Genomic DNA, 24,021 nt, shown 5'->3' on the forward strand with positions numbered 1-24,021 from the left:
AATAGTTTACTTAGTCAACAGATATCTATTGGGTACTTGCCTTGCACCTGGTTCTGTTCAAGGAGCAAAGGATGCAAAGATGAAAAGACCCATTCCCTTCTGTGGAGGACCTATCGAACTGGTGGGGAGGAAACATGGAAATAAGAAATATAACACTAGCATGCTTGTTGTAGTGGAGACATAGAGAATGCAGCAGAGGTATAAAAAGTGTTACAAAGAGTGAGGGTCAGGAGGCCCTCATGGAACAACTTTGAATTGGGGGGTGGAAATGAGGAGGACTTGGGCAGGTGGCCAAGTGAAGAGAGGGCACCCTTCCAGACAGAGATGCATATTCTAAGTCATGAGGCATGGGCAGAAATGGGACACTCAGAGCGCAAGTAATTTCCCATGACTGGGGCTGGAGTGCTGGGTGGGAGTGCCAGGCAGAGGGTTCCAGGAATCTGGAGAGAAAGAAAGTGGTCAATTTATTAAGCCCTATTGTGCCCTGCTAAGGATTTTGAACTTTATCATGTGGAGATGGGCCTTTGGGAGATAAGTAGGTTTAGAAGGGTGGTGACCTCACTATGGGATTAGTGCCCTTTTAAGAAGAGACACCAGATACATCTAGTACCCATCTCACACCAGACATACTTTTTACAATATTTTAATTGTACTTTACATCCCAATGACTCATCAGTAACTACCCATTTGTACTGCTTAATCCTTTCACCTTTTTTACCCATACCTCCAGTCCCCCTGCCATCTGGCAACCATCCAAATGTTTTGCATATCTGTTTCTGTTCTGCTTGTTTGTTTATTTTGCTTTTTAGGTTTCACATGTAAGTGAAATTATATGGCATTTGTCTTCATTTCTCTGGCTTATTTCACTCAGTACAATACCCTAACTCCTTTAGCTTTTTCTTGTCTGGGAAACTCTTTATCTCTCCTTCAATTCTAAATGATAGCTTTGTTGGGTACAGTAATCTTGGTTGTAGATCTTTGCTTTTTATCACTTTGAAAAACCAGGAATATAATAAAATGTAATTGGCACCTCTTAAAAAAAAAAGAGAGAGAGAGAGAGACACCAGCAACCTTGCTCTCATTTTCTCTCTCTCGCCATGTGAGGACATAGTGAGAAGGTGGCTAAACTTTTGCAAACCAGTAAGAGAGCTCTCATCAGAATTCAACCATGCTGGCACCCGATATTCAAATTTCAGCCCCCAGAACTGTGAGGTTATATTTAGAAAAAGTCTAGTAATTTTCCTATGATTCCCCCAAACTCCATATTGCCAAATCCAGGGGTCACTGTCCTCTTATCTTTCTTGACCTTTCAGCAGCAGCCAGCAGAGTAGACCACGATGTTTTCCTGAAAGCACGTTTTCTTTGCTCTCTCTGACACACATTCTATAAGAGTTGTCTACCGTACTCACTCTTGTCCACCATGGACCCTCCATCTAGGTCTCTTTGGCTGACTCCTCCTCCCGCACTTGATCTTGACTTTTAAAGTCTGTCTTAGATCCCATTTTGTAGTGACCTCACTAGTATTTGCTTTAATTCTATATAAATGTAAGTCTTTTCATATCCAGTTCTCCATCATTGACATTTCTCAAATACTTCAGAATCATAGCCAACTGCCTACTTGGCATTGCCTTCTGCATGCCTAGCAAACTGCTTGTCCACAGAGAATTCCCCAGTCTTCGTTCCCTCAGCCAGTTGTCTCCCAGTCTCTCCATCTTGGTAACAAGTGCTACCATCTTCCCAGTGACTCAAGTCAGGTCTATGGGTTTTCCTTGATTCCACTCTCTCCTTTAAATTTCATATCAAATTCATTAAGAAATATTTCAGATTACTGCTGAATATTTCTCTTCTGTCTGTGCCCTATACCAGTGGTTCTCCAACTTTATAATGTGTATCAGAATCACCTAGTGGCTTGTTAAAACTAAATTGCTGGGCTTCACTCACCCTCAGAGTTTCAGATCCAGTAAGTTCAGAGTGAGGCCTGAAGTTTGCATTTCTAACAAATTTCTCAGAAGATGCTGCTGCCTTACTTTGAGAACCACCAACCTATATTAGCAGCTTATCAAGTCCCCATTATTTTTTACCTGAACTACTGTAACAGTCTCCTAAATTGGATCTATATTTTTTGTTCTCATTCCATTTCATGGACATTTTTAATATCTTCTGTACTCCTAGTACTTTAAAGAAATATATCCTTATTATATTTGGGAAAATTCTAGCCTTGAAAGTTTTACTCCCTAAAACTAGAATCTAGAAAACTCAAGTTCCTGGCTTCTTCTGCAACTGGGATGTAAGCTGGTGACTCAGGCTCTGCCAGTCAGTATGCCTAAGAGACTTTTGATTCAGTGGTGAGCAGCTTGAAAAAGGAAGCCCTGTGCAGCCTTTTTTTTCTTTTTTCTTTTTTAAGAAACAGCAAAGTCAACTGGCTTTGGGGGTGGCAAGGATGCCGGAGTTGAGTTCCTCACAGAAGGATCACCAATGGGGCATCCGTAGTAGGGCTTCCCTCCTTGTGGTTTTAGAAATTGTCCTTGGACCTTTGACCCTGAATCTTGTTTTTCAGGTCCTCCAAAATATCTATGAGCTGCTCAATATTCTTTTAAAAGACAAAATTTGAAAAATAAACACATAAAATCTGAATAAATTTCTGCTAAACCAGCCAGAGTCGGCTTTGTTATTTGCAATGAAGACCTCTGGGTGATACACACCCTTTGGAAATCCATTCTCTGTTCAGTGGAGATCACACGTTGATCTGATTCAATCACGTCTGAGGACAGATCAACTCCTCAGCTTAGCTTACAAAGCCTCTGGGACCAGGCAGCCTCCTATGGGCCTCCACCTCATCTGGTATCACTCCCCTCCTTGCCCACTTTGATGGGACCCCGTCAACCATTGTTTATTTCCTCAAATGTGCCAAACTAGCGCCCACCTTAAAGCCCTTGCACAGGCGTTGCTTCTGGCTGGCGGTGCTCCCTTTGGATCTTCACATGACTGACTTTTTGTTTGTTATTCAGAGCTCAAATTGCTCGATATAAATGACATCTCAGCAGAGAACTCTTTCCTGACTACACAGCCTAACATGGCCAACATCCAACCAAAATCTCAGTGGTTTTCTCTTCTGCAGAGCGCGAATCACTGTTTGATATTTTTCTTATTTGTTCATTTATTTATTGTGTGCCCTCTATACCCTCTAAAGATCAACGCTGTGAGAGCAGAAGTTGTGTTTGCAAATAGATTTACCCAATCTGTTGCTTGTCTTTTCATGTTCTTAATGGTGTCTTGTGAAGCACAAAAGTTTTTAAGTTTGATGAAGTCCAACTTATCAATTTGTTCTTTTATGGGTCATATTTGTGGCATCATATCTATAAAATCTTTGCCTAACCTAAGATCTTTAAGATTTTCTCCTATGTTATCTTCTAAATGTCTTATTATTTTAGCTCTTATATTTAAGTCTATGATCAAATTTGAGTTAAATTTTATGTATGCTGTGAGGTAAGGGTCTAAGCTGTGATCTTTTTGCCTTTGGCTATGCAATTGTCCCAACACCATTTGTTACAAAGACTATCCTTTCCCCCAAAGCATTGCATTGGCACCTTTGTTGAAAGTCAATTTGACCATAAATGTCAAAATAAATATAAGGATTTATTTCTGAACCCTCAATTCCATTCCATTGATCTATGTGTCTCTTTGATCATTTCCTTTTTTTCCCCCTTGAATTTATTGGAGTGACATTGGTTAATAAAATGATATAGGCTTTAAGTGTATAATTCTGTGACACATTATTGCATTGTGTGCCCACACCCAAAGTGAAATCTTCTTCCGTCACCATATATATGACCCCCTTTACCCTTTACTCTATCCCCAACCCCTCTTCCCTCTGGTAACCACAATACTGTTGTCTGTTTCTATGAGTTTTTGTTTTTCTTGTTTGTTCATTCATTGCTTTCAGTTTTATAGTCCACCTATGCATGAAATCATATGTTTCTTTCCTTTTTCTGACTTATTTCACTTAGCATGATATTCTCAAGATAATGATTTTGATTTATGGTATGAGTTTAGGGCTGAAATGGAGTTTTTCTCCCTCAAAATGTTTAATAAATATCCAGGCATTGTTTATCAAATAACCCTTTTCTTCTCCATTGATTTTTTAATGGTTGTTAAATGGTTAAAAGACATTTTTACAGGAACCTCCTCCATGTTACTCTGACTCATCCCGTTTCCCCCCATCTAGCACCTTAGAAGCCCCTAATTCTGTATTCTGTTTAACCAAATGTGAAAGTTTGTCCCAGCCTCGAAAGAGCTTAGCTTGGCAAATAGGAAGAAGACATTGACATGTTAGAATAATAAACACAGAACAGATATTTGCATTGAACCTCACAAAAGTGCATTTGTGGAACAGTAACTGCAATGAAGGGCTTCTGAGGGGAGTTTCATGTTTACTTTGGGTGGGGTTGTGGACACTTAATCTGAAAGTCACCCAACCCCTGTTCAGATTGTTTCTACCTACTTGTCTGACACTATTTTAATCTTCTGGCGCAGGCTGTGGGATTTTTAAACATCAAATGACTAGGAAATTCTGAGAGAAGACTCCACCTACTCCAACAGAGTTTAAAAGTTCATCATTTTTCTGAATGAAGACATACTTGTAAAATTTCCAGAAGACCTAAGGCTGAAAGGTACAGTTTTATGACAAGTGATCCAATTAAGGTTCATTTAATCTTGACAGGCTGTGAAACACCATTGAAACCAAGAGATGAAATGAAACTCAGAAAAATGCAAACTGCTGCATTTTCTTTCAAACAAAAAAATCAATGCCAGTGTTAAGGAGGCTTAAAAAAATGGAAAAAAAATGTTTTTATTGATTTTAGAGAGAGAGGAAGGGAGAGAGAGATAGAAAAAGAAAAAAATGAAAAAACCTTTAATGTGACAAAGAAACATCCATCAGTTGCCTCCCATATGCACTCCTACCAGGGACCAAACCCATAACTTGGGCATGTGCCCTGACCGGAATCGAACCCATGACCTTTTAGTGCACAGGACGATGTTCATCCAACTGAGCCACGCTGGCCTGGGCAAGAATGAAATTTTAGTTGCCTGAAAATTCAGTGTGGTTGTATTGACTTAGGCCTGTTCTGTTTGCAAAGAACAATGATATACATTAGAGAAGGACACGTTGAGAAGAGTTAAGGAATCACAGGGAACCCATTTCAACCACTCCCTAGCCAGGCCTCCTTAGTGTGGTCACCCAGGCTAACAATGGAAATGCATCTTACCTGGGGCTAGGTCAAAGGCATTGCCACCTTCACCACCACCACCACCACCACCACCACCACCACCGACAAAGCAAAACGTTGCACATTTAAAAACACCCCAAACTCGTCCCAATTTCCTAAGTCATCAGGAACTGGGCTTTTGGGAGCTCAGCCTAAAAATTAATTTATTCCTTTTTTTTTTTTTTTTTTAATGTTAGCTGTTGCTATCCCTTTTTTGACGGATACTTTAAAGGTAGGGTAGCTGAAATAAATGAGAGATGTTTTTTCAACCTCTCACTCTCCCTCAATAAAGAAATTAGAGCAAATAAGTCATTGGCAATTTTGTTAAAATTGCCAAAACAATTTTGCAACTTGTTTATACCTATTATGGAAGTGAAAGTGTTAAAAATTCACACTACACAAGAACTTTATAGATACCTTCTATACTAAAAATGGTTTTAAAAAACTTTATACATGCTATTTTGTAATCTTTTGAAATTTAATGCAGAATAAGAAGTTTATTCTTTCATTAACTATTTTTCTACAATAGTGGCTTTGGAATTTATTTTTAGAGTGAACTATTTTTTAATGTGAAATCTTAATGGTTATCTGTTGCTGTGGAACAAATCATGTTAAACTTTCACTCACATGGGGCACAAGTCATATAGAGCCAGGAAGGTCATTCATTGGAAGGACTTTGGCTTTTGCCCTTTGTAGGAGGGAAGCCACTGGAGGGCTTTGAGCAAACATATAACTTGCGTGTTCACAAGATTACCCTTGTGAATGGTTGCTGTTCTGAGGATAAACCAAAAGAGTGTCACCCGGCTGGTGTGGCTCAGTGGTTGAGCATAGACCCCTGAACCTGGAGGCCATGGTTCGATTCCCGGTCAGGGCACTTGTCCGAGTTGCAGGCTTGATCCTCAGTGTGGGACGTGTAGGGCTTGTAGGATGCAGCCAATCAATGATTCTCTCTCATCATTGATGCTTCTATCTCTCTCTCCCACTCCCTTTCTCTCTGAAATCAATTAAAAAATATATATATTTTTAAAAAGTGATGGGTTGTCCACAGTGAAAGCAGGGCACCAGTTAGAAGCAATTGCCATAACCCAGGTGAGAGATACAGTAGCTTGGACAAATGAGGTAGCCAGGGGAGATGATAAGATGGATTAACATTCATCTATGCTTTCTTCTACTTATTTTATAGCATTGCTATCACATAGGAAGTGAATTTTGGTGAAGGTTTGAAGTAGTCATCAACCCAGTGATGGGCAACCTTTTGAGCTTGGTGTGTCAAACTTCACCAAAAAACTGAGCATAACTCAGGTAGTGTGTCACTTTGAGGAAAAAAACATTATTTCGCAAATGTTTCATCCTCGGCATGCGGCCGCCTCAGCTGACACGCGTGTCATAGGTTCGCCATCACTGATCTAGACAAACATTTCTTTCTTTTTTTTAAACTATATATATATATTTTTTAATATATGTTTTTATTGTTTTTTAAAATATATCTTTATTGATTTTAGAGAGGAAGGGAGAGGGAGAGAGATAGAAACATCAATGATGAGAGAGAACCATCGATCAGCTGCCTCCTGCACACCCCACACTGGGGATGGAGCCTGCAACCCAGGTATGTGCCCTTGGCCAGAATCGAACCTGGGACCCTTCAGTCCTCAGGCTGATGCTCTATCCATTGAGCCAAACTGGCTAGGGCTGTTGATAGTATTACAGATGACTCCCATTTCCCCCTCTTTCCCTCTCCTTCCAGCCCCTACTCATCTCACCCACTCCCCAGGTCTTCACCACCCTATTGTCTATGTCCATGGGCTCAGACAAATATTTCTTGAACACCTATTCTTCATCCTGTGCTTTCAGAGCGCAGAAAAATCATTGGAGGCTCAAGCAATATCTGTAGTTTTGACTTGAACCGTTGACTTAGCTCAGATAATATCTGAGCATCCGCTAATGAAGATCCTGGTCCTGTCCTCTGATAAGAACGCTTTGTAATTTAGATCCCTCCGTAGTGAGGCCAGCTCTTCCCCAGCCAGGAGCCTCCCAACCCCACCTGCCAGGGGCAGAAACAACTTCTATCTTAATGATCCTTTGGAACCACCACCTTTCCCTCCAGTGAACTGTATCCTATCAGCCTCCATACTGGTGGGACTGGTGTGGAGCGAGATTCCTAAGAATAGATCCAACTCTGGGCAGCCTCTGAGCTCTGCCATATCCTCCTGGGCTACATTTGGCGTTTTTCTCTTCTCTTCCTCCCCCTTCGGGGAGCCCCAGTGTTCTCAGCTGTTACATCAGCCTGCTGCCCCCGGCTGCCAGAGGAGCAGAACAAAAGATGCGAGTTGGTGACTATTCACATCTGTACTTCTCAAAAGCAAACAGAACAGATGCCCTTAGCAACGGGGCTCTCCCCGCAGGGCAGGGGAAATGTACCCCGAAGGGGGAAGTTTCCCTCCTAAGAGCTGACAGAGCCACTTAGCGATGGCAAGGAACAACATGAAACAGAACATTAAACTTTGATGAACTGCAAAGCCTGGGAGGGTTAAGCTGCGAGTCAACAGAGATGTTCTGATCTATATAAACACACGGCCTGCAAACTCAGGCAGCGCTTTGGGCCTTATTTGGATGGTGTTTTCCACTGCCTTCCTCAGGAGAGAGGGCTATGTGGACAAAAAGAGACGCTGTGGTTTTCTTATGAACTGAGTGGTAGAGAGCACTTCTTAGGAACTTGGCCTTGGCCAGTTCCTGTCTGCAGGCCTGTGTACCAGCCTGGCCTTCCCGGGTCCTGCCCTCCTGGCTCCTTCCCTCACCTGTAGGACGGGGTCAATCAGCCACTGCCCTCCTTGCCTTCTCTCTTCTGAAGGCTCTTGCCCAGAGCCCTGCATCAAGTGACATAGACCAGAGTTGGAGTAAAAACAGTCACTCGCTCATAACAATTGCAAGTGCAAATGGATTATCTCCTGTGGGCCTCATGCTCCTTGGGCCTGATCCTTTCATTTAATTCCCCCAGCACCCCCATGAGGTAGGTAGGATTTGGGGTCTCATTTTACAGAAAAGGTGACCGAGGCCCCAGGCGGTAAAGAGAATCGTCCTGGGTCACAAGGCAGTTTTATTCTCAAACTCAAATTCTCAACCACCAGGTTACAACTGTCCTGACGCTCCTGTTTGGAATGGAAAGAGGAGATAAACTGCGTAGAAATGTTAGGGGGAAAGGAGGCAGGGCTTTTTCTTCCTCCGTTTTCGTGCTCCTCCGCCATCCTCAAATATTGCCAACATTTCTGTGTGGAGGGAGTAGTGCCTCAATTTATGTTTAACCCTTTGCACTCGCTTGCTTTTTTTCTCGATTCCTTTATTCTAATACTAACCATGTCAAGTCACACTCCCTTTCTCTATGGGGCTCTATTTCAGGCTCCAGGGGTGACACTTGGCCCAGACCTTGCTAATCGAAACGTTGGTGTCTATTCCATGACCAAGGCAGGCCCATGAGATGTGAATGAGCCCATCAGGAAGAAGTCTCTCTCTTTTCTCATGAAATCGCCAGCCAGGGAGGATGCAGCCCCTCTTGCTGTTGAGCCATTTTGTGGCCACGAGTAGGAAATCCCGTCTGAGAAGGAAGCAGAGCCGAGCTGAGAGGACACAGCGGAGCCTGACCTCATCCTTGGAGCATCTGAACCAAGCCATGTGCTCTTCAGCTATGTACCCTCATAAAATCTCATTTCTGTGACGTCAGCCTGCGGCAGGTTTACTGTTGCTTGTAACCAAAAGAATCCTAACGGCTCCGCTAAGCCTTCAGTAAATGTGTGCTTTGTGCCACAGTCTGGCCCGTAACTGAGCAATTAGGAAGGCCCTTATGTCTACAGGGGGAGAGTTACAGCGCCTGGGGCTGCGGACCAGGGCAGTATTAGCAAACGCTTGTGTGACCTTCACCAAGGCCTGTTTTCAGTGCTTTTCTTCATATTAGCTCATGGAAGTTACCATTGTCTCCACTTTTTTAGTGAAGATGGGACTCGAAGGCACAGAGAGGTTGGAGAACGTGTCCCAGTTCACACACCTCCAAACTTGGGAGTTCCATGGGCCAGGCTCCAAGTGCAGCCGCCTGGCTTCGGGCACTCTGCCCCCTGCACTCGGGACCTCCAGCCCCGGGCAGAGGCTCCAGTGGATCCTAGGATACGGGGACATCCATGCAGAACAGTTTTTTAAATTTATTTTTATTTTTTCTATTTAACTCTTAAAAACAAAATACAGATATATGAGTGAAAATTCAAGGGCATTTGGTTAAGAAAATTCCGACCCACACAAGTAGAGACAAAGATGGTCATCCCTGTGGTTTTCCCTCAGACTCCCTGCTCGACCCATGACACTGAGGGAAGCAGAAAGCAGGGGGCCGCGGACAGGCACCCACTCAGCCAACTCTGTGCAGTGCCCTTGCCCTCTAGGCTCCATAGATCCCTGTCTACCCCTGCCTCGCGTCTGCTCCGTGGAGGCAGCCCGCTGAGCGCTACCCAGTAAGACATGCCTACCCCAATTTCAGAGGGAGCCTCTCCTCCAGGGGGAGGGAAGGCCTCAGCTGGCCCCTGTGGGGTCCTGCCTCACTGAGGCTTTCCCATCTGCATCTCCAGTTAGGAGAGGCTAAGTGGGGAATGATTACAGAGGGCTGAGCACTGGGCTCCTGCTTTGCTCTCAGCCCCTTCCCCATGCCAGCCTCCCCACTGCATCCCAGCTCCCCCTCTCCCTAGGAGCCCCAAAGTGCCTTGTGTGGAGTTCAGCCACGTGCCAGGCACTGTCCTACGCTCTTAGCATGCACTTATTCATCAAAACAAACTTAGAAGGGAGGAATTCTTATTCCCATTTCCAGATGAGAAACTGAATCTCCAAGAGCTGCTTTGAAGGCACACAGCTGGTGCGTGTTCGAGCTGGAGACAGGGGGTTGGCGCTCTACGCCTCGTGGACATGAGCCTCGGGTAGTGACCGCCTCCCCGACTCCCTGCTGCTGTGATGTGTTCCCTCCCCCTGGAACCTCGGATGCTGACAGTTGCCTGAGTTGCCCCTGAGCTGGCCTAGAGCTTTGGACATCCTGGCTTATTAACTAATTGCCCTGTCATCCCTCAGGCAGCCTCCCTCCCGCATCTTGGCCTCAGAGCAATCTCAGGTGGTCCCAGTCATCCCCAGCATCTTGCCTGGCACTTCAAGGAACCACTAGGGCTCACTCTTTATCTCAAATCTTGCTACCAGAAGAGGCCGTGCCATGCGCTTGATTTCTTGAACTGGCTCTCTCAGGCCTCATCTCATCTTGTCCTTTGGGGTAAAATTGGGACACAGGGGGACCGGAGCAAGCAGGGCTGCTTATAGGCTCGAGGTGCTCCAGATGGCTCACTAACAGAGGTGGCCTCTGCCCCCAGCCCTGGAACGCACCCTGAACATGATGGTTTAAACCTCTGGAAAGACTCAGGATTCCAGAGCAGTGATATTTCCTTGGCTGGGTTTGGTGGGGATTAGCACTCCCAGCCAACTCTTGATTATCTGTGGGAGAAGGGAGAGAATGGAGCACTGACATTTCCAAATAACTCTGGGTCTTATTCTGGCCAAGTGTCTCCTGTTGGACCTCTTTCCAGGGCAGCTACCAAGAAGTCCAATCTATGAACTTGGCTTTCAAATCCTCTCCTCTTTGCTTCCCTCCTCTGCTTTTCTTCTCTGTGAGAAAGAGTCCCTCCAGCATTGAACAAGGAAAGAGAGGAGCAGCAAGAAGACTGGGTAGCATAGTGCTCTCTTGTAGTAACAGAAAACGCAACTCAAACTTGAACAGTGCGAGATGTTTAGTTACCTATACAAATAACTAAAAAGTCTGGTGGTTGGAATGGCATCAGTTAAGTTGCTCCAGCAACTAGTTGAGGTCACCAGGAGAAAAATCCAGGGTCTTATGAAAAGAGAGAGACTACCCGACTGGCATGGCTCAGTGGCTGAGCATCTATCTATGAATGAGGAGGTCACAGTTCGATTCCTGGTCAGGGCACATGCCTGGGTTTCAGACTCAATCCCCATTGGGGGCATACAGGAGGCAGCCAATCAATGATTCTCTCTCATCCTTGATGTTTCTATGTTTATATATACACTGAGTGGCCAAATTATTATGATCTCTAAATGCATAGTAATCTGGCCACTCAGTATATATATATATATTAGAGGCCTGGGCATGAATTTGTACATGGGTGGGGTCCAGCCAGCCTGGCCAGGGGGAGGGGACATGGGCAGTTGGCCGGCCTGCCTGCTGGTCCAACTCCTGGTGGAGGGAACAATTTGCATATTGCCTTTTATTATATAGGATATACACTGAGTGGCCACATTATTATGCGTTCAGAGATCATAATAATCTGGCCACTCAGTGTATACTAGGGGCCCAGTGCATGAATTCATGCACCTTGAAAGGAACTGTGGGCTGCAAGGCTGCTGTGGGCACAGGGTTGGGTCTCGGCCCATCCTCCGCACCCCCGCCTGGCCCCTCCCACTGCAGCCCCTGGTCCCCTCTCTGCCAACAGCCCCGCTCCCACTGCCTCCGCTCCCATGCGCTGACGGCGCTGGCCCTGCTTGCACCCACTGACGGCATGGAGCGATTGGGGCAGGTACCAGCAGTGGGTGTGAGTGGGGCCAGCACTGCCAGTGGGTGCGAGAGGCGGCTGCCGGCCCCAATCCCCCTCAGGAGCAAGGGGAGGTGGAGAAGCCCTGAGGGGTGATTGGGGCTGGCAGCCACCACTCACACCCGCTGATGGCACTGAGTGATCAGGGCCGGTAGCGGGTGGGAGTGGGGCTGGCGCAGGTGGCAGGTGTGAGCGCTGGGTGGGACCGCAGTGCCTGAGAACAAAGAATTTTCAGTAACCACCAGAGTCTCGCCCAATGACAGTGACTGGTGCCCCTCCTTGGTCTGGCACCCCTGCTCACCTGCTCTACCATCATCCTGCTGCAGCCAATGCCTGCCATGTTCTGTGCGCACCCCCTGGTGGTCAGTGCATGTCATAGCATCTGGTTGTTCAGTTGTTCGGTTGTTCTGCCGTTGGGTCTATTTGCATATTAGGATTTTATATATATTTTTAAAGAGAGAGACTATAGGGAGAATCCAAAGCCTGTGCCTTCTCTGGCCACTGGCCCAGCCCCACAGACACTCCCTTCTCTCCTACCTGCTTCTCCAACTGCTTTTGTAGAGAAACACCAACTTGGTAACCTAATGGCGAGGCCTTTGAAGATAGGGGATCTGTCTTCCCCTTTTCTCCAGTCTTTCACTTGTCAGCATTCTGCTGGCAGAAAGGCATGTTTTTTTGTTTTTGTTTTTTTTAGAAGCTTATCTAGTTCTAGAAGTGACTCTTAAAGATGTTTACATGGTACAGAAATTTAATTTTGCCGTTTACCACCGATTAACTGTGTGAGCTTGAGCAAATTACTTTAGATTTCTGAGCTTGAGCTTTCTCATCTCTACAATGAGAGCATAAGGGTCACAGCCCCTTTGAGTCATTGGGATAAGGCAAATAAAGAAGTTAGACATGCTAAGTGCTCAATGAACAGATTCACATATGAAAAGTGCTTAGAGTGGAGCCTGGCTAAAGATGGCATGGGCCCTAGCCGGTTTGGTTCAGTGACTGGAGCGTCAACCTACAGAAGGGTCCCAGGTTCAATTCCAGGCAAGGGCACATACCTGGGTTGCAGGCTGATCCCCAGTGGGGGGCGTGCAGGAGGCAGCTGATCAATGATTCTCATCATTGATGTTTCTATCTCTTTCTCCTTCTCCCTTCCTCTCTGAAATCAATAAACATACACTGAGTGGCCAGATTATTATGATCTCTGAATGCATAATAATCTGGCCACTCAGTGTATATCCTATATAATAAAAGGCTAATATGCAAATTGTCCCCTCGACCAGGAGTTCGACCAGCAGGCAGACTGGGCAACCACCCATGTCCCCTCCCCCTGGCCAGGCTGGCTGGACCCCACCCATGCACAAATTCATGCACTGGGCCTCTAACACACACACACACACACACACACACACACTGAGTGGCCAGATTATTATGCATTCAGAGATCATAATAATCTGGCTACTCAGTGTATATGTATATTAAAAAAAAAAAGATGGCATGGTAAAAAAAAGTTACCAAGGATGATGATGAAGATGATGACTATGATGTGTCTAAGAGCCTGTTGTGACTGATTTTTTCCCACCTAAATAATCTAAATTGTTGACGGGCCTGACCACCACCAGGGTGCTGCCAGTAGCAACGCAGAGTGGAGGGAGCAGGCTGTTTTCATCCAATGTCGACTGCCATCTCGGTCCATTGCTTCCCCCACAGTTCCTTGCTTCTGGAGAACCAACCCTGCAATTTCCTCACCATGGAGATAGGTGTGGAGGCTGGAAGTGTGGAAGTCAACAAGGAAGGAAGGACTTGTGGGGTAGGTCTGGGTGCAGTGTTGGGGGTGAGGTGGGGTGCGATTGGTCAGAGTACAGAGGTGAGAGGAGGAGCAGGAGACCAGGTTATGACCTTGAGAAAGAAGGGATTTTTTTAGCTTCCTAGATTGTGAAGCTGGTTCCATATCTGACTGTCTTCCCTAAGCAGAGCTGGCAGGTATGGCCCTGAAGTGGAGACACCCACCACAAGTGGGCCGGCCTGCTCAGGTCCCATTGCTTGGCCAAGGTGCTTCTCCACCAGAGGCGGATGCAACCTTCGTGTGTGAGCTGCAAAGGTCAGGAAGCCATTCGCCTTGACTCTGCTGAGGTTCCCTCCTGGCAGCTGAATTCAGCTCCTCGTTCTTAAGTACCCAGCAGGGCCTCTTAGTTTTCTGCCAAAGAAGATGCTATAGATATAGACTGACTGTATCCTCCTCCCAAAATTCATATGTTGAAACCTAATCCCAGGATGATGGAATTTGGAGGTGAGGCTTTTGGGAGGTGACTAGGGCATGAAGGTGGAGCCCTCGTGAATGGATTAGTGCCCTTATGGAGACTCCAGAGGTTGCCCTCGCCCTTTCTCCACACAGCGAAGTTGTGGAAATGGGATGGAATTCTGATGTGTCAGATTCCAAAGCTCTGCTACCCCATGCTTTGAGACTCAAAGAAAATAGACTCTACCAGTGGAGTTTTGATTTCAGCCACTTTGTCAGGTTTTAGGGTGAAGGAAGGGTCTTCCATGGGCGCCTTCAAACTATACCAGCTAGGTTTTCATCTATGCTATATTACTCTTAGTAACAAGGTTAATGAATAAACTCATTCAACTTCAGGGTAGGGAAGGTTCTGTCCAGGCTGACAGCCCCTGTTGGAAGAAGAGGGTAGAGGATTCCTTTCTCCCTTCCCCCCATTTTAGCTGTTCTAGACAAAGAGAATAAGGCAAAGAGGTAGAGTGGAAATTGGACCAGAACCAGAGCTAGAAGATGGGCATCTCAAGCCAGCAATGCCACTTACTAGAAGATGGATAATGGGTCTCTTGAATTCTGAGCCCCAGTTTTTTTCATTTGCAAAATGAGGTGATGCAAACACAACCAATGCCCATGGATGTGGTGAGGATCAGATGGTCAGAGGTCCACGAATACAGAATGGCAGGAGCTATACAGTCCTGATTATGTTCATGACCTGTGGTGTTGGTTGGTGCATGTGTAAGGAAATGGTTTGGCCAGAGAGAAGGACACCTGGGTTATGCAGGGAAGGTTTCAGCCCCAGTAGGCACCTCTGGTGTCCCTAAGGTGGGCCTGAGCTGGGCAGTAACCTGAGGTGGGAAACAGGTGGGAGGTTCCACGTGTCATGGGAATTGGAACTTCATGTCCTGGTTGCTCAAAGCTTTTCTGCCACAAGGAAGGCAGACCCATCAATAACAACAGTAAAATCCACCTCGAAGGGGACAGGACAGAGAACACTCAGGGGTGCAGAAATAGGCTTTTCAGTTGAGATGGGATGTTGGGGGGGTAACAAGCACGTTTTTTGCTTGTTAGGTAAGGGCCCTCCTCATTCTTGTGCCAGAGCTGGGGATGGGGGATAACAGTTTGAGAATCAAGGAGAAGCAGAAATCAGGCCCAAAAGAAATAAGTTTGTTATACATACGTCAGAGACAGCGTTTTTATTTTGTTTCAGGTGTAAAGCAGCATTTTGCTCAAAATCATTGCTTCTAAGACCACGGGGCTAAGATACTTCAGTCCTCTGAAACTCCAGACGGCCAAGAGCCCAGGGCTCCCTGTAATAAAAAGACTGTGAGGCCCTGAGGCTGAGAGGTGGAGGACAGGTGAGGACAGGTGGTCAGAGCAGCTCCAGCCTGCACAGCCAGGGGCGGGTCCTCCAGAGGCCTCAGACCTGCCCAACAGGCCGTGGCCCGCGTGAAAGTGCCTGGTTGAGGAGCGGGGCCAAGAGCTGCCGACGAAGGGAGCACAGCTGCGCACAGTTCGTGGGTGGATGAGCCCACACAAATCAGGCTCAAGGTACAAGAGATGTAAAGAGGATTCATCTGTGCCGGGTGCTGGAGGGAAATGGGTCTACTGAGTTTCTCAAACTCCAACCCAAGAGTCCGTGAGCACTTGCAGATGAATCTTGGGCATCCACAGATTCTCCATGAGGGTATTTAATTTTGCCTTTTCATATTGAAGCGAACTTGGAAAAAAATAGAAGTCAGTCCAAGCCTATTTTGGGTCATCTGGGTTAGCAGCCTCCCATCTTTTTTTTGGCATCCACCCTCAGAAGGCATCCATTTTGCATGGTGACCTGGTTTCCATACACTGATATTTACGCTCACACAAATAGTGCTGACGGGAAGCCCACCTAGGCCAACGCAGCTGCGCCAGTTGTGAAAATAGGGACCTACTCCAAGCTAATTGGTCACTAACTGTGAGCCTCCTAAGTGTCACCCACACCTCCCAGTCTTGAGGCCTCCCTGTCTTGAGCCCTCCACAACCACCCCAGGAAGCAATAGCCATCGGAGGTGAGAGTTCAAGGGGAGTGTTCTCATTTCCTGTGACTGCTATAACAGATGACCACAAATGGGTGGTTTGAAATATCAGAAATTTATTCTCTCACAGTTCTGGGTGCCAGGCGTCTGAAATCAGTTTCACTGGGTCAAAGCCTAGGTGTTAACATAGCTGGGCTTCTATCTGTGGCAACCCTCCCCCCAGCCTTTCTTTTATAAGAAGACGTGTGACGGCACTGGTATGGCCCACACAGATAATCCAGGGCTATCCATCCTTCTCAAGGCCCTTCATTGAGTCACATCTGCAAAGAACCTTTCCCTTTATAAAGTAACATCACAGGTTCCAAGGATTAGGACCTGACATTGTTGGGAGCTGTTATTCAAACTACTACAGTGAGCTTGTAAGGCCCTGCTCCAGAGGCTATGCCAGCATCTCTTTGATTGATCGCAGGGGTGTGTGTGTGTGTGTGTGTGTGTGTGTGTGTGTGAGAGAGAGAGAGAGAGAGAGAGAGAGAGAGAGAGAGAGAGAGAGAGAGAGCGACAATGTTCTGTATACAATACTTATTTTTGACATCATGTAGTATTCTGATTTTTTTCTCTTTTCTATATCATTTTCTTAAAATGTGCTTGCTGCAACTCACTGCATTTATTTCAGGACCCACTATCAGGTTGTTAATCCACTTTGAAAAACACTACAATTACCTTATAGCTTAGTGCCACAAGCTTTCACTGTTTGTATTTGTGCTTTTTAATCACAATGGCACTAAACATAAATTACCACAGACGAATGAGAAAAGCACAGAAAGCTTTAATCTGTAAATAATGTAGTATGGTGCTGGCATCAAAACAGTCATGTAGACCAATGAACAGAATAGAGAGCCAAAAATAAATCCAAGCCTATGCAGTCAACTAACTTTTGAGAAGGGTGCTAAGAATATGTAATGGGGAAAGGATCCATGGTGCTGGGGAAACTGGATATCTAAATGCAGAAGAAAGAAACTGCATCCTTATCTTCCACCATACACAAAAATCAACTCAAAATGGATTAAAACTTCTAGAAGAAAACAGAGAAAAAGCTCCTTAACACTGTCCTTCACAAAGGTATTTTTGGATGTGACACCAAAAGCCCAGACAACAAAAGCAAAAATAAGTGGAACTACATCAAACTAAAAAGTTTCTGCACAGCAAAGGAAACCATCAACAAAATGATTAGGCAAGCTACAAATGGAAAGAAAATACTTGCAAACCATGTCTGATAAGGGCTTAATATCTAAAATATAAGAAGCTCATACAACTCATTAGCAACACCCCCCACCCAAAACCAACCTGATTAAAAAATGGACAAAGGACCTAAAAAGACTTTTTTTTTTTCCCAAAAAATATCTAGAAATGAACAATAGGTATATGAAAAGGTGCTCGATATCATTAGGGAAATGCAAACCAAACCCACAGGATATTGCCTGTTAAGATGGTTGTTATGAAAAACATAAAAGATACCAGTGTTCTCAAGGATGTGGAGAAAAGGGAGCTCTTGTACACTGATGGTGGGATTATAAATTGGTACATTATATTTTTAATCTAATTGGGATTATCACATGTACAGTTTCATATTCTTCTTTATTGCTTAACATTGTATTGTAAACTTTTCTTAGGCCATTAAAGCTTCTTCTAAAACTAGAAAAAAAACCCACAGAAATATGTAATGAATATACGTACCCTAAAAGTACCACACATGGTTTTGTGCTTGTATTTAATTCTAGAAGCCAGGTACACAAATTCATGCATGGGTGGGGTCTGGCTGGCTGGTCCCATTGAGGGGGGGGTCAAGGGGAAGGGGCCAGCTGGGGGGAGGGGCTGCAGGCAGTTGGTGGACCAGCCCCACCCCCAACTGGGATGGGGGGGAGCAATCAGGGGGCAGGGCCAGCGGGGGGGAGGGGCCATGGGCAGTTGGCCAGCTGGCTGGCCCCATTCTCTGGTCGAACTCCTGGTTGAACTCCTGGTCAAGGGGACAATTTGCATATTAGCCTTTTATTATATAGGACTAGAGGCCTGGTGCGCCAAATTTGTGCACAGGGGTGTGTGTGTCCCTCAGCCCAACCTACACCCTCTCCAATCTGGGACCCCTTGAGGGATGTCCGACTGCCCATTTAGGCCCGATACTGGTAGGAAATCCTTTTCACAATCCAGGACTGCTGGCTCTCAACTGCTTGCCTGCCTGCCTTCCTGTTTGCCCCTAACCACTTCTGCCTGCCAGCCTGATCACCCCCTAACCACTTCCCTGCCAGCCTGATTGATGCCTAGCTGCTCCCCTGCCAGCCTGTTTGCCCCTAACTGCCCTTCCCTGCCGGCCTGGTCATCCCTAACTGCCCTCCCCTGCAGGCTTGATCACCCCCAACTGCCCTCCCTTGCAGGCCTGGTCCCTCCCAACTGCCCTCCCCTGCTGGCCATCTTGTGGCAGCCATCTTGTGTCCACATGGGGGCAGCCATCTTTGACCACATGGGGGCAGCCATCTTGTGTGTTGGAGTTACAGTCACTTTGCATATTACTCTTTTATTAGATAGGATTATATAGGATAGAGGCCTGGTGCACGGGTGGGGGCCAGCTGGTTTGTCCTGAAGGGTGTCCCGGATCAGGGTGGGGGTTCCCTTGGGACGTGGGGTGGCCTGGGCGAGGGGCCTGTGGTGGTTTGCAGGCTGGCCACGGCCCCCGGCGACCCAAGCAGAGGCCCTGGTATCTGGGATTTGTTTATCTTCTATAATTGAAACTTTAGCCTTGAGTGGAAGCCAAGGCAGGCCAGGGCTGCGGGAGCTTGACGTCCTCTATCGCCGAGGGCAACTCAAGCCTCCTGCTCTCTCCAGCTCTGTGGCTGCCGCCATTTTTGTTGGGATTTATTTATCTTCTATAATTGCAACTTTGTAGACTTGAGTGGAGGCCTGGGCCTGCCAGGGTGTGTGGAAAGCTTGGCTTCCTCCATTGCCAGGGAAACCCAAGCCTCCTGCTTGCTCTGTGGCCGCAGCCATCTTGGTTGGGTTAATTTGCATACTCGCTCCTGATTGGCTGGTGAGCATGGCTTGTGGGTGTAGCGGAGTGATGGTTAATTTGCATATTACTCTTTTATTAGATAGGATAGCGGGTATTTCCTCAAGTACAAACATTAAATACAATGAGAGTAAAGCTGACATGGAGAAAGGTCTGAGCTAGAAAGCAGGACTCCGGGGTCAGTCTCTGCCCCAGCCTGGATGCCAGTGACCTTGACTAAGTAACATTTGGGACCTCAATTTTCTCCTCTGAAAATCCAAGAGGTTAGATTTTAATGAACTTCCTGTCCCTTCCAAATATATATATATTTTTTAATATGCTTTTATTGATATTTAGAAAGAAAGGGTGATGGTGATGTCAAAGATTTTATTTAAGGACAGTGAAGAAATATACAGGGTGGGGCAAAAGGAGGTCTACAGTTATGAATACAGAAATAGAGTTTATTCCTTTTTCCATTACATGTTTTTGAATACTATTATTCTTAGGCCCTTTGAAATGACACACAACAGTGTAGACTGGGAAGCAGAACACTTATTTGAGGTCCCAATTTAGCCACTTGCTGGTTATTAATTCTTTATTTTCTCTGAGCCTTCATTTCCTCGTCTATAAAATGGGATAGCAATACTCATCTTCACTATCTCATTGGATTAATGTGAAGGTGAATGGAAAGAATGTTGTGTTAATAAATCATAGAGCATTTTCAGACACCACCTCCTAAGATGCCAGTTAAATCATCAGAATACAGATTAATGTGGTGATTGAGATGGAGGGAATGCCTGTGCTCAAATTAACTTAAAGATGTGAGATTTGCCGAAACTGGTTTGGCTTAGTGGATAGAGCATTGGCCTGCGGACTGGAAGGTCCCAGGTTCGATTCCGGTCAAGGGCATATACCTTGGTTGCGGGCACATCCCCAGTGGGGGGTGTGCAGGAGGCAGCTGGTCGATGTTTCTCTCTCATCGACATTTCTAGCTCTCTATCCCTCTCCCTTCCTCCCTGTAAAAAAAATCAATAATATATATATATATATATATATATATATATGATGTGAGATTTCAGGCAGAGCTACCTAACCTCTTCTGTGCTTCTACAGTGAGAAATAGGATAATAAAAAATAGTGTCTATCACATAGGGTTTTTATGAGGACTATATGAACTAATTCCTACAAACCACTGTTTGACACAGAATAAGTGCTCAATAACTGTTAGCTATATCTTACAAATTTGCTGGAGAGTGATGTCGTCTTCACTGTTGTAGTTGTGTGATGCTTTAAAAGTCAGCAAACTTTAGCGCCTCTGGAAACCTTAGATGGGACTGCCACACCTCTCCTGGGAATCCTTCCATTCCTAGTGCTGAAATAGGAACAGCAGAGCTACCTTGCACAGCCAAATTGGCAACTAAACCCACCTGCTGCCTCCCCTCACCCACAAGGCCCAGCTGACAGCAGTGGGAGCCTCACACTGAGGAGAGACCAGCATTTGCACTGACCTGGCTGCTGCTGTTGACTGAAGAACAGCAGGGGCCCCAGGCCATGCCACCCCTTGTGGGGATCCTGGCAGAGCACATAAGCCAAACAGGATCAGGGTGGGGCAAAACTTGGCCCAGAGAACTCCCTGGCACCAGCTCACAAAAGGTGGGAACAGGGAGTGCCCCAGATGATTCAATGGGTGGCATGTTTCCCTCGGAGCAGCTGCCAGAAATGCCTCCCAGGCACCTGGTTGAGAGGCAGCGAGTGAGTACAGGGGTGGCTGGAAGGCCAAGCCCTTCAGGGACACTCCAGTTCCCTTTACACCTCTGCTTGGAGTGCCTTTCTCTACTCACCTTCTGGGCAAAGCCCTTCTCCTAGCTCATCCTTCAAGTCCTAATTCAAGTCTGTAGACCCAAGTGCTTTTCACAATACACAAACTGTATAAATATGTATATTTTATCCACTAGGTACTTACATATTCCATCTTCTCTTCAGTTGACCTTGAACAACATAGGTTTGAACTGTGGGTCCACTTATTCATGGATTTAAAAAATATATATACTACAAATGTATTTTATCTCCCCTATGATTTTCTTAATAGCATTGTCTTTGCTCTAGCTTACTTTATTGTAAGAATACAATATATAATAACATATAACACACAAAATACGTGTTAGTAAGCTGTTTATGTTAGCAGTAAGACTTCTGGTTAAGTTATTGGGGAGTCAGAAGTTATTTGCAGATTTTCAACTGCATGGAGGTTGATTCTTATAACCCTGATGGTATTCAAGGGTCAACTGTATTGATCTGCTCCATCTGGTAAGGCTCATTATCACTGATTATTAGTATATGGACATGCCATTTAAGATACACACCAACCGTGTTAGAAGGATGTCTCTTTAATTTTGAAAAAAATTTTGTTTGTTTCATCTCATTGCTTAATCCCTTCACTCTTTTCACCCAGTCCTGCTAACCTCCTCTCCTCTTACAGCTGTCAGATCATTTTCTACTAGTGACCCAGTGCACGAAATTCATGCACGGGGGGGGGGGGTGTCCCTCAACTTGGCCTGCACCCTCTCCAAACTGGGACCACTGGCTCCTAACCGCTCACCTGCCTGCCTGCTTGATCACCCCTAACCACTCTGCCTGCCAGCCTGCTCACCCCCAACTACTCCCCCCAATGGCCTTCTTGCCCCCAACTGGCCCACTCGCCAACCTGATCGCCCCCAACTGCCCTCCCCAGCTGGCCTGTCACCTCCAACTGTCCTCCCCTCCTGGCCTGATTGCCCCTAACCGCCTCTGCCTTGGCCCCACCACCATGGCTTTGTCCAAAAGATCTCCTGGTCTAATTAGCATATTACCCTTTTATTAGTATAGATGAGTCTGTTTCTATTTTTTTTTTAGCTTATTTTGTTCATTTAGATTCCACAGATAAGTGAAATCATACGGTGTTTGTCTTTCTCTGACTGACTATTTCACCTAGCATAACACTCTCCAGGTCCATCCATGCTGTCGCAAAAAGGTAAGATTTCCTTCTTTTTTAATAGTACTCCATTGTGTAAATGTATCACAGCTTTTTTTATCCACTCATCTACTAATGGGCGCTTGGGCTGCTGTTTCCAGATCTTAGCTATCCTATATAATAAAAGCATAGTATGCAAATTGTCCCCTTGACCGGGAGTTTGTCCAGGGGGTGGGGCTGGCTAGGGGTAAGGGAGGGAGGCCCCAGCCAGCTTCCAGCAGCTGCTATGGACCCTACCAGTGCACAAATTTCGTGCACTGGGCCTCTAGTTGTAAATAACACTGCAGTGAATATAGGTGTGAATAATTCTTTCAAATTAGTGTTTTGGGTTTCTTCAGATTTATTCTCAGAAGTGGAATCTCTGGATCATAAGGCAGTTCCATTTTTAAATTTTTGAAGTAACTCCATACTGCTTTCCACAGTGGCTGCACCAGTCTGCATTCCCACCAACAGTCCATGAGGGTTCTCTTTTTTCCACATCCTTGCTAATGCTTTTTGTTTGTTTATTTATTGATGATAACTATTGTGACAGGTGCTAGGTGATATCTCATTGTGGTGTTAATTTTCATTTCTTTCATGATTAGTGACACTAAGCATCTTTTCATATGTCTGTTGGCCATCTGTATGTCCTCTTTGGAGAAGTGTCTATTTAGGTATTTTTCCCATCAGGGATGAGTCTTGAATGGAATGTTTCTACTGTATAATTCTGCTTCTAAACGTAGCTAAGTAGACAAGGGAAGCCAATCTCCACATGGTTAGTGACCAGTGCTGTGGGCCAGGCCAGGTCAGAGTCTCACTGTGAAGGATCTGAATTGGGAAAGACTTTAGCAACAAACAATAGGAACTGAAGCTGAAAGTATGATCTACAGAGACCCTGATGTAGTGGATGCTGTGATGTGCTGCCCAGGTTCCATTCAGGAATGAAAGATTTATCCCCCTGCTGCTGGGAGTGCACCAGCAGCGAGCCCTCAGTTGCCAGCTTCCATTGGGAATGTTTCTATTGAAGAGTTCCTTCTCCCCCTACCCAAGACCATGCACCTTTCCCAGGAAAGCCCATATCCAATGGCTGGGTGACACAAAAGCAGGTTCAATCTCTTGGGAAATTTTTGAAATGCCCTAGCAGCTTCAGAGGGACCTATGTAGTTGGCCAAGTCCTTTGTCAATAGTAGGTCACCAGCTCTCCTGCTTTGCCTGGAATAGAGTACGTTCCAGGGCTAAAACCTGAAAGTCCCAGGAAAACTTGGACAAGTTGATCATGCAAATCAAGACAGCACTGTGGTTCAACTTCTCTCTCCACCTAGTTCTATCAACTTCTTTTCCCACTCACAAGTGGGAATCCCAAGAGCACATCCTAATAAACCTCTGGCCTGCTGACCTCCATCTCAGGATCTGCTTCTCAGGGAACCTAACCTGAGACATTACAGAAGCTTTGATGTAGAAGCTTACATTGTGAGACATCAGAAACTCTGAATAAGCAGAAGCTATAAAATAGAAAAGATATGTTATAGGGAGTCCAGAATTCACTTAGTGGTGGAACTAAAAGAAGTGGACATCTCAGGGACAGTACTCATGTCAATCGCAGCTCCTGAGCTAAGGGTCCTAGAATCATCTTGGGTCTCTAGTAAATACATTTTCTTCATTCTTTCATGATGTTTATCATGAACTGCAATATTTTGCTTACAGTTTATTATTTAATATTTATTGGAATCTATATTATTTGCTGTGTATTTGATGATTGATTAGACCCAGAACTATTCATTAAGCTCAAGCTTTATTAAGCCTCTCTTGTAATGGCATCTGGCCTTAAATTTATGC

The 24,021-nt window shown here is 45.5% G+C and overlaps 1 long non-coding RNA gene across 1 annotated transcript in view; it reads right to left on the bottom strand.

The window, feature by feature from the left end:
* Nucleotides 1-17,770: 17,770 nt before the first annotated feature.
* The window catches only part of LOC129150884 (uncharacterized), a 46,337-nt gene continuing 40,086 nt past the window's right edge, over nucleotides 17,771-24,021 (bottom strand). The window contains exon 3 of the long non-coding RNA XR_008557667.1: nucleotides 17,771-17,851. This is a non-coding gene — a long non-coding RNA (uncharacterized LOC129150884). The remainder of the gene's footprint in view (nucleotides 17,852-24,021) is intronic.

The sequence above is a fragment of the Eptesicus fuscus genome, chromosome 2 (genome assembly GCF_027574615.1).
Source record: "Eptesicus fuscus isolate TK198812 chromosome 2, DD_ASM_mEF_20220401, whole genome shotgun sequence".
NCBI classification, from domain to species: Eukaryota; Metazoa; Chordata; class Mammalia; order Chiroptera; family Vespertilionidae; genus Eptesicus; species Eptesicus fuscus.